Source organism: Choloepus didactylus, chromosome Y (assembly GCF_015220235.1).
Source record: "Choloepus didactylus isolate mChoDid1 chromosome Y, mChoDid1.pri, whole genome shotgun sequence".
Lineage (NCBI taxonomy): Eukaryota > Metazoa > Chordata > Mammalia > Pilosa > Megalonychidae > Choloepus > Choloepus didactylus.
In genome coordinates, this window is record NC_051335.1 from 11,677,094 (window position 1) to 11,690,313 (window position 13,220).

The window sequence follows — 13,220 nt, forward strand, 5'->3', positions numbered from 1 at the left end:
GTGGTGGCTTCAGGAGCATGCCACCCACCACCCCAAGGAGGAAGAAATGCACTTGGGGCTGCTCTGCAGAACCATCACAGCCCAATGCCCAGAGAAGGCTGCGGGGCCAGTTGCACAGCGAGCTAATCGAGCCAATCGCAGCAGTGGGAAAAAGAAGCAAAGAAGCAAACAGGAACAAGAAAAGTTCTCCAGTGCCCCTTATTGGCAGAGCCTAGCATAGAGCTAGCTGGCAAAGGAGAAATGTGGTTTGCAGACTCCAGCCCTAGGATTACAAACTAGGAGGGGAAAAAAGGGTGGGTTTGGAGCTGAGCATCAATACACTGATAACTGGGCCATCAGTGCTCAGAGAATGGGAAAAAGGGAGCTAGGCAAGAAACAGAATGGCCTTAGAATCACAAGTAGGAGGTGTTGGCCACCACTCAAAGTCTGAGAGAACTCCACTATATTTAGGAACTAGAAGGTCATCAGAGATATTTAGAAATTTTGTTGCTTCTTTTAAATTTTTTTCAGGCAAAACTGATCTATATTTCTAACAATCAGAATAGTAGTTACCGTTGGAGAATGGAATACTGACTGGGGGCACAAGTGGGCCTCTTGAAGTACAGGAAATGCCCTGTTCCTTAAACTGAGTTGTGGCTACATGGGTGTGGACATAGCTAAAAATTCATCAAGCTGTGCACTTCAGATTTGTGCACTTTACTGCATGTACATTAAATCTCAATTTTTAAAAAGTTTCTTTAATAACATTTGTTTCTAAATTAAGAAGAAAATTTTGGACCTCTCATGAGCAAATTTGGAAAATAAAGGGATTTCTAGTTTCTAATTTCTGACCATAGTATTTGGGAAAATTCTCCTGATGGAAATGACTATACGTTTGATGTAAAATATTTATTTTAAAACTTCATGAAAGCATTTTAAGTTGCATGTATATTACTACAATAAAAAGCTTAAGGAACAAAACTTTATGAAAGCATCAAAAAGCTGACAAGACTGTAAGAATCAGGTGAAAATTTAAGCAAAAACAAGAAGCCAGGCACTTTTTGCTGCTTTTGATCTAAGAGCATTCTGCAATCCATTAAACCCAGTTGCAAAAATAGCTAAAGGTAGAAAGTCTAGTTGGAGATCTCAGCCACATTAAACTGGGAAAGAGTAAACCAGAAGGAAGTCTGCCACTGCTTCCATCTCCAGGAACCTATAGTAATACTTGTCTTGACTCAGAGAGAACAGGGAGAAAACAAGAATAGAAAATTTGTTAAAGAGGTTTCATCCACAGGTTGACCCATGCAGGGAGTGGCAGCCCAAATTCACATTACTGGACTGCCCACAAAACCTCAAGCTGTGAATATAGTTTAGTGCCATCAGCTACTAGACTCCTACTGCCCTTAAGCTGGAGGCAAAATAGAAGTAAATCCTCTCTAAGGGAAGTCACCTTCATCCTAGACCATCAGAGCATCTCCATAAATAATTGTGCATAAAGATAACAAAGCTTACAAGGAAACAAGGCACCATGAAGAAGAAACTGCAGGAACAGACTTCACATGTTGTTATCATCTGTCACATACTATTAAAAATAACCAATCAAAACTATGCTCACTTTATTTAAAGAGATAACAGATAATTTGAAATTGTCTCCAGGAAAAAGGAAACTATAAAAAGTGACATGGCATGTAATAAAAAGAGTCAAAAAGAGACTCTAGAAATGGAAAATAGAATAACTGAAATGAAAAACTTGGACTGGACAGTGATTGGACACAGCAACAGATTGAACACAGTAAAAGAAAGACATAGTGGACTAGAACAGGGTTGGCAAACTATGGCCTGTGGGCCAAATCTGACCTGCTGCCTGTTTTGGTGAATAAAGTTTTATTGGAACACAGCCATGCCTATTCATTTACATATTGTTTATGGCTGCTTTTTATGCTACAACAGCAGAGTTGAGATGTTGCAACAGACACCATATGGCATGTAAAACCTAAAGTATTTACTCTCTGGCCCTATACAATGAAAGTTTTCTGACCTCTGGACTACAATAAACAGCAGAATAATTTCTCCAGAATGTAGCACAAAGAAACAAAAAGAAAATACGAAGAAAGGTCGAGGGATGAGGGATACAGTAAGACAATCTGACATACATTTAATTATAGTTCCAGAGGGAGAGGAGGAAGAATGGAGTAAAGGTATTATTTGCAGAGATATTAGCTGAAAATCTTCCAGATCTGTTGAAAGAAAACAAGTCACAAATTCAGGAAGCTCAGGGAGTTTGGCAGTTCCTCAAAAAAATAAGCATAGAATCAACATATGCCAGCAATTCCACCCCTAGATATATACCCCAAAGAACTGAAAACAGGTATTCAAACAAATATTTGCACACAAATGTTCACAGTAGCACTCTTCACAGTAGCCCAGAGGTGGAAACAACCCAGTTGTCCATCAGTGGATGAATAGATGAACAAATAATTTATATCCTTACAGTGGAATATTATTCAGACATAAAATGGAATGAAGTACTAATACATGCTATAAGGTGGATGAACCTCAAAAACATTATGCTAAATGACTGAAGCCAGACACAAAAGGTCACATATTATATGATTCCATATTTATGAAATATCCAGAATAGGGAAATTCTTAATGACAGAAAGCAGACTGATGGTTGTTCAGGGATGGGGGCTGGGGGACTGGGGAATGGGGAGTGACTGCTTAATGAGTAACTGAGACTGGGGCTTTATTTTGGGATGACGGACAACATTATGAATGTACTAAATGCCACTGAATTGTTCACTTTAAAATGGCTAATCTTCTGTTATGTGACTCCTAAGCAGAATGAGTAAATTGAAATTCAAACCAGTCACTTCAAAGTAAAACTCCAGAAAATCAGTGACAAAGAGGAAATCAGAAAAGGAGACAAAGAAAATGAAAGATAATTTTCAAGGAAGTAATGGCTAGACTGACAGGTGACTTTTCAATAAGCAAAGGCAACCCTGGCAGCCAGATACTTTCACTGTCCTGAAATAAAATAACTGCCAACCTAAAATTCTATTCTTACAAAAATATTCCTTAAGATTGAAGGTGAAAGACACTTTCAGACAAACCAAAACTGAGAATGAATCCCTTGAAGACTTGTACTACAGTAAATACTAAAGGGAGTTCTTCAGACAGAAGGAAAATGATCCCAGATGGAAGACCAAAGGCACGAGGACTGAATTCTAACAAAATGGTAATTAGATGGGTAAATCTAAATGAGTCCATATACATAGAGGGGAGTGGGAGAATAAAATATGCAAAACAATGTCGCATAAGTAGGGTGACCATATTATTATATAGACAATTCAGGACAGTTTTGAAAGTAAAAGGGAGAGAGGTGAATAGTTACATAGGGGCAACAGGCCTAAACCAGAACTTCGCTGGACAAACTGAAGAATATAATCATACTACGTATAAATTGGGAGGTGGGTAAGTGTAGTTAAAGTATCCTAAGGTCTGTATATTTCCAGGCAAAGGGGAAAAGTACTTACATGCTTTGTGTTGCTATTTTAAATGTCATATTTACTTAAATATCACTTTCTGTTTTTGTTTCCAAATATAAATATATGAAACAGTTATCAACTTTGTTAAAAATCAGGAAAATGCGAATTAAAACCACAGGGGGATACCACTACAAACTCACCAGACTAGCAAACATTTTAATTTGCAATCTTTAAAGAATACTAATTTTATATCAATTAAAAAATTTTTTTTCAAAAAACTGTCAATAGGAGGTGTTGATAAAAATTTGGAGCATAGGATTTCTCATACACTGCTGATGGGAATGTAAATTGGTATGACCTCTTTGAAAAACAGTTTGGCATTATCTAATAAAGTTGAAGATAAATGTAGCCTATGGCCAGAAGTTCTACCTTTATGTATATACCTTGGAGAAACTTGTGCCCATTGTACATTAAGGTAAACTTTTTAAGAATGTTCCTAGCATTGTGAGGAGTACTGGTCAGGTATTTTGTAGAACACTGCTCATTTGGGGTTTTTCTGATGTTTTTCTCATGATTAGACTGGGGTTATGTGTTTTGGGGAGGTAGACCACATAGGTGAAGGCAAAGTGCCATTCTCATGACATCATATCAAGGATACATCCTGTCAACACAAATTACCACTGGCGATGCTAACCTTGACCACCTGGCTGAGATAGCATTTGCCAGGTTTCTCCTCTGTAAAGTTACTGCCACTCTTCCTCCCACTTTCCATACTCTACTAAGTACAGCCCACACTCATGGGGGGAGAGGTGTTAAGCTCCACCTCCTTGAGAATGGAGTAGCTACATAAAGTATTTGGAATTCTTCTGTACAGGAGATTTGTCTTTTCTCCAGGGGAGGTTTTCAGGCAGGGAAATTAGATGGTCAAATTTGTTTTTAGGTGGGTAACACTGACAGCAGAGTGAGAGATGAGCTAGAGCAGGGGAAAGCACCTGACCAAAAGATCAGGTAAGATGCTCTTGCGACAAACCAGACCAAAGATAAAGTCCTGGACAAGGTAGTGGCCCTGGGAGTAGAGAGGAAGGTCCCACAGGGTTTGCGGAGGGAATAGGGGCCAGGATGGGGATAAGGTGCCAGTGGTGGAGGAAATAATGAGTCCATGTTAAGTCTGACTAAGACATGAAGGGAGAGGTATCAAGTAGCCTAATAGAATTTCTATAGAAGAGCTTTGTTCACAGCTGGAGTAAAAGTACTGGCAGAAGTAAGCTGGCACCTACAAGATGAAGCCACAAGAGGGGCTGGGATCATCCAAAGAGAATTTGTAGTTCAAGAAGAAAAGAGAGACCCCCTAACTCACCCCCTATAAAAAAATAACTCAAAGTGGATCAAAGACCTCAATATAAGAGACAGCACAATAAAACTCTTAGAAGATAATGTAGGGAAACATCTTCAAGACCTAGTAATAGGAGGTAGCTTCTTAGACCTTACACTCAAAGCACAAGTAACAAAAGAAAAAATAGATAAATGGGAACTCCTCAAAATTAAAAGCTTCTGTCTCAAAAGACTTTGTCAAAAAGGTGAATAGGCAGCCAACTCAATGGGAGAAAATATTTGGAAACCATATACCTGATAAGAGACTGATATCCTGCATATGTAAAGAAATCCTACAACTCAACGACAGTAATACAAACAGCGCAATTATAAAATTGGTAAAATACATGAAAAGGCATTTTTCCAAAGAGGAAATACAATGATTAAAAGACCCATGAAAAAATGTTCATCTTCACTAGATATTAGGGAAATCAAAATCACAATAAGATAATATCTCACACCAATAAGAATGGCTGCCATTAAGCAAACAGGAAACAGTAAATGCTGGAGAGGATGTGGTGAAATTGGAACTATTATATTCACTGCTGGTGGGAATATATAATGATACAGCCACTGTGGAAGACAGTTTGGTGGTTTCTCAGAAAACTAGATACTGAATTACCCTATGATATGGCAATTCTACTTCTCAGTATATACTCAGAAGATCAGAAAGCAGTGACATGTACAGACATTTGTACACCGATGTTCATAGCGGCATTGTTCACAATTGCCAAGACATGGAAACAATCCAAGTGTCCATACAGATGAATGGATAAACAAAATGTGGTATATACATAAATGATGGAATTCTGTGCAGCAGTAAGAAGGAACAAGGTCCTGAAACATGGCAACATGGATAAACCTTGAAGATATAATGCTGAGTGAAATAAGTCAGATGCAAAAGGAGAAGATACTGTATGTTACCACTACTGTGAACTCCCTGAACAATGTGAAATCAATGTTTTATAATGTAGAGTATTGTGGACCTAGAGATAGACAGAAGCTAGTGGAGGGAGAATGATAATTAACATGTTCAGATAAATTAATGAGGGTGAATTCAAATGTATGGGAATGGTTGGGGTGACGATTGTTTGTTAATGGGATTGTAAGTATCAGAGCTGTATTGAAGACAAATAGGATTGAAAGGGATTTTTTAAAAGCATATATCCCACAGATCAGCACTACAAATACAGATAGGTGTTTGCATGATATACTTCTAAGATATGACACTAGTACAGAGAGTTGACACCAGAGTGGTATATGGGAAAAATCTACCTAATGCGTACTAGAGACAATCACAGGAATACCTTACTAATACCACACAAATACTAGGGACAAATAATTAAGGGCTGACAAGAGCTATGGGGTGTAGGGGTCATGATAATTGTTTAAAATGGAGAGAGATAAGGACTGTACAATTAAGTGATGATAATGTGAGATATGGATGGATTATCGTGGATATAACATATGCTATGTGAACTTAGGAACCTCTTACTTTATAAGTCAAGCCCTTGATCTTGAGGCTTGCTCTTTTGAAATTTATGGTTGTAAAGGGGAGGCTAAGCCCACCTGTAATTATGCCTAGGAGTCACCTCCAGAGAACCTCTTTTACTGCACAAATGTGGACTTTCTCTCTCTAAGCCCAACTCTGCAAATAAATTCATCACCCTCTCCCTGACATGGGACAGGACCACCCAGGTGAATGAGTCTCCCTGGCAACATGGGACACAGATTCTGGGAATGAGCCTGACTCTGGCATGAAGGGATTGAGAATGCCTTTTTCACCAAAAGGGGGAAAATAAAGGCAACAAAGTAAGGTTTTAGTAGCTAAGAGAATTCAAATAGAGTCGAGAGGCTGTCATGGAGGTTATTCCTATGCAAGCTTCAGCTAGATATACCAAATGGCCAAAGCATGAAGAGCCCAAGTCAATAGTAGTCCTGAAAACCCTCAAGAATACCCAATCCCTATCTGAGACTCTACAGAAGTTTCACTCACTAAGTTTATTCTTCAGAAACTTAAATCCTCCAGAGAACTCCTATGCCAACTAAGTCCAAAAACCCAGAGGCAATAGCGTCTTCAAGAACATCAACCAGATGTCTCCCCTTTTCCCATAATGTCAACACCTCTTTTCATCATGAACAAGTTAGGGTGGTCACTGCCTAGACATCCCTGAAGATCAGGAAAGTGATTAAACTAGAGGAAGGGGTAGCAACAGACAAGAAAGAATCTTAACAAAGGATTATGAATACCAAATCTCTATATAATTCTCTTTTTCTTAGTTGCTAGGGTACCAGAATAGCTAGAAGGAAAGAATTGAAATGGTAGAACTGTAACCCATAGCATTCTGTGAAATTTGCTCTATAGCTACTTGTGAAATTGTAATTTGAATGTTATCACCTTTTTTGTATGTATTTTATATTTCACAATAAGCAAATAACTGAAACTATGGTACTTTAACTCATAACATTTTTGGAAATTTCCCATGTAACTACTTGTTAACTCATACTTTGAAAGTTATTACTTTTTGCATATATGTTATATTTCGTGATAAGAAAATAAATGAATCTGTGGACCTGTAACCCATACAATTCTTTGAAATTTGCTCTCTAACTACTTGTTAAATTGCACTTGGAAAGTTATCACTTCTATGTATAAATGTTATATTCCACAATACAAAATATGATTTAAAAAAAAAAGAAAAGGAAAACAAGGAAAGGAACTCTGGAATGCCAGTTAAGTGGGACAATTTTGGAACATTCATGTGTCTGCCTGCACTAAATCAAGAACTAGCTAATAAACAAGACCATATTTTGGTACCAATTTATCAATTCATGTAATTTAGAAAACTTTTCATGTGGATTTTACAAGGGACATAGTTCATTCAAAAATGTATAAAGCATGCCAGTGTAATTTTTGTGTATATTTTAGAATACCATAAAAAAAAAAAGATTTGTGTTTTTCCAGATTAAAACAAATAGATTGTTTAGAGGAGAAATTAACGAAAATACCAAGTTGGAGGCTTAAGCATAGGTTTTGCTTTTTAAACTCTTATTTTAATAAATTTTAATTGTGCAATATTTAAGACATTCAAGAATGTTAAATTTGAAGGGGTAGGAATGGTTATTTTTGTCTTTTTACTCTATTCAAAGGAAAACTTTCACATATGATAAAACCAGATGATATGGAGAACCCAAACCCAAACACCCAAATCAAAAGATCAGAAGACACACAATATTTGGCACAATTAATCAAAGAACTACAGACAGGCAACAAGAGCATGGCACAGGATATAAAGGACAGGAAGAATAGCATGGCACAGGATATCAAGGACGTAAAGAAGACCCTAGAAGAGCACAAAGAAGAAATTGCAAGAGTAAATAAAAAATAAAAGATCTTATGGAAATAAACTGTAGGCCAAATTAAAAAGACTCTGAATACTCATAATACAAGAATAGAGGAAGGTGAACAACTCAGCCTCCTTGAGGACCACAGAATGGAAAATGAAAGAACAAAAGAAAGAATGGGGAAAAAAAATCAAAAAAATCAAAATGGATCTCACGGATATGATAGCTAAAATAAAACGTTCAAATTTAAGACTCATTGTTGTCCCGGAAGGGGAAGAGAAGGTTAAAGGTCTAGAAAGAGTATTCAAAGAAATTATTGGAAAAAACTACCAAAACTTTCTACACAATATAAATACACAAAGCATAAATGCCCAGCGAACTCCAAATAGAATAAATCCAGATAAACCCACTCCAAGACATATTCTGATCAGACTGTCAAATACTGAAGAGAAGGAGCCAGTTCTGAAAGCATCAAGAGAAAAGCAATTCACCACATGCAAAGGAAACAGCATAAGATGAAGTAGTGACTACTCAGCAGCCACCATGGAGGTGAGAAGGCAGTGGCATGACATATTTAAAATTCTCAGAGAGAAAATTTCCAACCAAGAATACTTTATCCAGCAAAACTCTCCTTCAAATTTGAGGGAGAGCTTAAATTTTTCACAGACAAACAAATGCTGAGAGAGTTTGCTAATAAAAGATCTGCCCTACTTCAGATACTACAGGAGCCCTACCAACAGAAAAACAAAGAAAGGAGAGAGAAATATAGAGAAATTTAACAGACATATATAGAACAGTAAATCCCAGATCACAAGGATACACATTCTTCTCTAGTGATCACAGAACTTTCTCCAGAATAGAACACAGGCCGGGACATAAAACAAGCCACAATAAATTTAAAAAAATTGAAATTATTCAAAGCACATTCTCTTACCACAATGATGAATACAAATAGAAGTCAATAATCATCAGAGACTTAGAAAATTCACAAATACCTGGAGGTTAAAAATGAGGGGGAGATGAAAACATTCCTGGACAATCAAAAGCTGAGGAACTTCATCACCAGTAGATCAGTCCTAAGCAGGCTGAAAGGAAGGGACACTAAACAATTGACTGAAACTACATGAAGAAATAAAGATTTCCAAGTAAAGATCACATGGTAAATATAAATACCAATACTACTGTATTTTTGATTTGTAATTCCACTATTTACTTCCTACAGGTTCTAAAATACATAAACTGTAATGATTAATCAGTGGTTTTGGACTCAATGTAAAATATGTAATTTTTGACAAGAACTACATAAAGGTGGGGGGATGAGGGAGTAAAGGAACATAGTTTATGTGTCATATTGAAATTAAGTTGTTATCAAAGAAAAACAAGATTGTTATAGATTTAAGATGTTAAATTTAAGCCCCACGGTAAACACAAAGAATCAGAGAATACGACCATAGAGATGAAAAGTAGAGTAGGGGTTCTGAGAAGTGGGGGAAAGGGCAATGAAGAGTTAAGAAATGAGTGTAGGGTTTCTGTTTGGGGTGAAGGGAAACTTCTAGAAATGGATGGTAGGAATGTGATAGCACTGCAAGATTCTAAATGTGGTTAATATAACCAATAGAATGCAAAGGAGGGGGTGGAGTGGGAAGATTTAGGCTGTGTATATGTTTCCACAATTGAAAAAAAAAAGACAATCAAAGGAAAGCTTTCAGAGTTTCGCATTAAGTTGATATTGCTTTTGAGTTTGTTTTTGTAGTTTAACTCAACTAATCCTCTGGAAAGTAGAAGATATTACGGAAAAAGTATCATATCATGGAAAAAAACATTACACTAGTTGTCAGAAAACCCAGGATCCATTTTGATTTTCTTACTAATTGTGAAATCTTGTGGCATTTAACATTTCTGGATCTCTGTTTCCCCATTGATAAAAATGGGGGGTGGGGACTGCCTTAGTTTCCTGGCTGCTATGAGAAATACTGTAAAATGGGTTGGCTTAAACAATGGGAATTTATTGTCTCATGATTTCAGAGGCTGGAAGGCTGGCTTCCTCTCCAGGTCAGTAGTGTTCTAGAAGACTGGCAATCCTTGGGGTCCCATGGCTTTCTCATCACATGGTGATGTCCTCTCTTTTCTCTTCTGGGTTCCTGCTGACTTATGGCTTCCAGCTCTTCCCCATGACTTTCTCTTTATAAGGCTTCCAATAATGGGATTAAGACCCATCCTGATTCAGTTGGCCACACCTTAACTAAAAATGCCATCTTTGAAAAGTCCTATGTACAATGGGTTCTTACAATGGGTTCATTACAAAAGTCCTATAGGAATGGGATGAAGATTATGCGCATGTTTTTAAGTTTTTGTGGGTTTTTTTGTTAATGCATACATAACCCAATTTGCCATAAGACCTGCCCATCAAATGATAGTTGAAGGGCTCAAAAGAAGTAGATGGTGAGGCATGCAATTAGTTGAATGAAACTTGAGGACAGTATGTAGAGTGAAATAAGCCAGGAACAAAATGACTAATATTATAAAGCTTTGCTAATATGGACTAAACATAATGTGCAAACTCTGAGAAATGAATTTGAGAGCATAGGTTATCAGGGGAAGGCTTATTGTAAAGGTTCCTAGACTGAATGTCTTTAGAGCAGTCACATCTATTCCTGAGTTGTGTTGGTCATTTCTAAATTCTGAGATGCTGAGCTCTTTGTGTACAACCTGATTGGTCTCTGGAACTTTGGGTATCTGTGTGACATCTGAGACTCAGATCTAGAATTTGGCAGCCATGAAAGTCAGTATTATCGCATACAGTACTGTTGAAAAAGCTGAAAAAGAGATCAGACTTCAATAAAAGATATGAATGAAGCTGATCTGGATAGGACTAACGCAAATCAGACTAAAGGGTAAAGGACGATATTGACAGTGTTTTAAATATCAGCTTCTGTGTGAGACTAAAGGAAGAGATGTTTATTTGGTGCAAAATTTATGTCTTCTGTAGCATACTATCTAATTTAACTTGTATGGTCAATTTATTCAAACACCATGATTACATGGGACCTTGAATAGGGAGTTAGATCTTGTTATTTCTGTCCAGGTTAGTGTTATGCCTTGATTAATTCGAGTATTTTGGGCAGAGAATAAAGAAGTATTTGCAAAGTCCCCTTGAGGGACTGGGGGAAAATGTGGAAATATTAAACTTCCCCACCTGGGGACGTACTGATATTCCCACAAGCATTGGGGACTACCAATTTAATAAGCCAAGCCCTTGATCTTGGGACTTGCCCTTATGAAATGTATTACTGCAAAGGAGAAGCTAAGCCTACTTATAATTATGCCTAAGAATCACCCCTAGAATCTCTTTTGTTGCTCAGATGTGGCCTCTCTCTCTAAGCCAACTCTGCAGGTAAACTCACTGCCCTCCCCCCATGTGGGACATGACTCCCATGAGTGTATGTCTCCCTGGCAATGTGGGACATGACTCCCAGGGATAAGCCTGGCACTGGCATCATGGGGTTGAGAAAGCCTTTTTGGACCAAAAGAGGGAAGAGAAATGAAACAAAATAGAGGTTCAGTGGCTGAGAGATTTCAAATAGAGTTGAGAGGTCATTCTGGAGGTTATTCTTATGTATTATTTAGATACCCCTTTTTAGTTTTTAGTGTATTGGAATAGCCAGAAGGAAACACCTGAAACTGTTGGACTGTAATGCAGTGCCCTTGATTATTGAAGATGATTGTATAATTATATAGCTCTTAAAGTATGACTGTGGAATTGCAAAAACCTTGTGACTGACACACCCTTTGTCAAGTGTATGGACAGATGAGTAAGAAAACAAAGACAATAAATAATAAATAATAGGAGAGGATAAGGAATATGGGATGTTTTGGGTGTTCTTTTTTTATTTTATTTTTATTCTTATTTTTATTTTTTTGGAGTGATGAAAATGTTCTAAAATTGATTGTGGTGATGAATGCACAATCATATGATGACACTGTGAACCATTGCTTGTACGCTTTGGATGATTATCTGGTATGTGAATGTAACTCAATAAAATGCATTAAAAAAATTCAGAAAGTAAAAAATGTTGTCTGATATTTTAAACTACCACAGTATGCCAAGCCCCAACCAATAGTATTCCTGAAAACCCTAGGGAGTGCACTGGGCTCTATCTAAGTCTGTATAAAAATTTTCCTATTAAGTTTATTTTTTCAGAAATGTAAGGCCTTCAGATTGATCCTGTGCCAGATAAGCCCTGAAACTCAAGGTACCAGTCTCTCCAAGAACTTCAGCCAGTTTCATTCCTCTACCCCATAAGGTCAATACTCCTTTCCAGCATGAAGAAGTTAAAATGGTCATTTCCAAGATATCCCTGAAGATTGAGAGAAAGATCAAATGAGAGGGGGAAGGTGTAACTGAGAAATTAGGATTTAACAAATGACTGTGAATACTGACTCATAATATAGATATTTCTTTTTAATGTCTAGTATTTTAGAATAGCCAGAAGGAAATACCTGAAGTTGTTGAACTGTAATCCAGGAGCCTTGATCTTTGACAATGATTGTGGGAGCCCCAGACCCAGGGCCTTCCCCAAGTGCCTTGAAGCCTGTGCACACAGCAGCTTGTATGACCTAGGTCAGTTAAGGTTTGACCTACTCTCCTTATGAGATCAGGCCTCCAGCGCTAAATGTAATCTATAGCTTACTTCCTCTCTGAAACTCCCTAAGATACTGTTATCTACAAGATAACCTATAATCCTCCCCTCTTCCCTGTTGACTACAATCAATCCTTCCCTATGTCTCGAGACTACCACCCCACCCCATTCCCATGCTTATGCTCTCATTCCAATTGGAATGTCTTTGTCTCAAGCCCTTATAACCAGCTTGATCAGCACCCCCAAAAGGCGGAGTACCTACACACTGAGCTCTGAACTCACCGCCATTCAGAGCAGCATAACTGACTTCCATTTCCTTGTAAGTAAGCCCCGAATAAAAGCTCATGTCTCAAACCTTGCCCAGTGCCGCCTTTAGTCCTTTGGCTGCAAAAGCCCC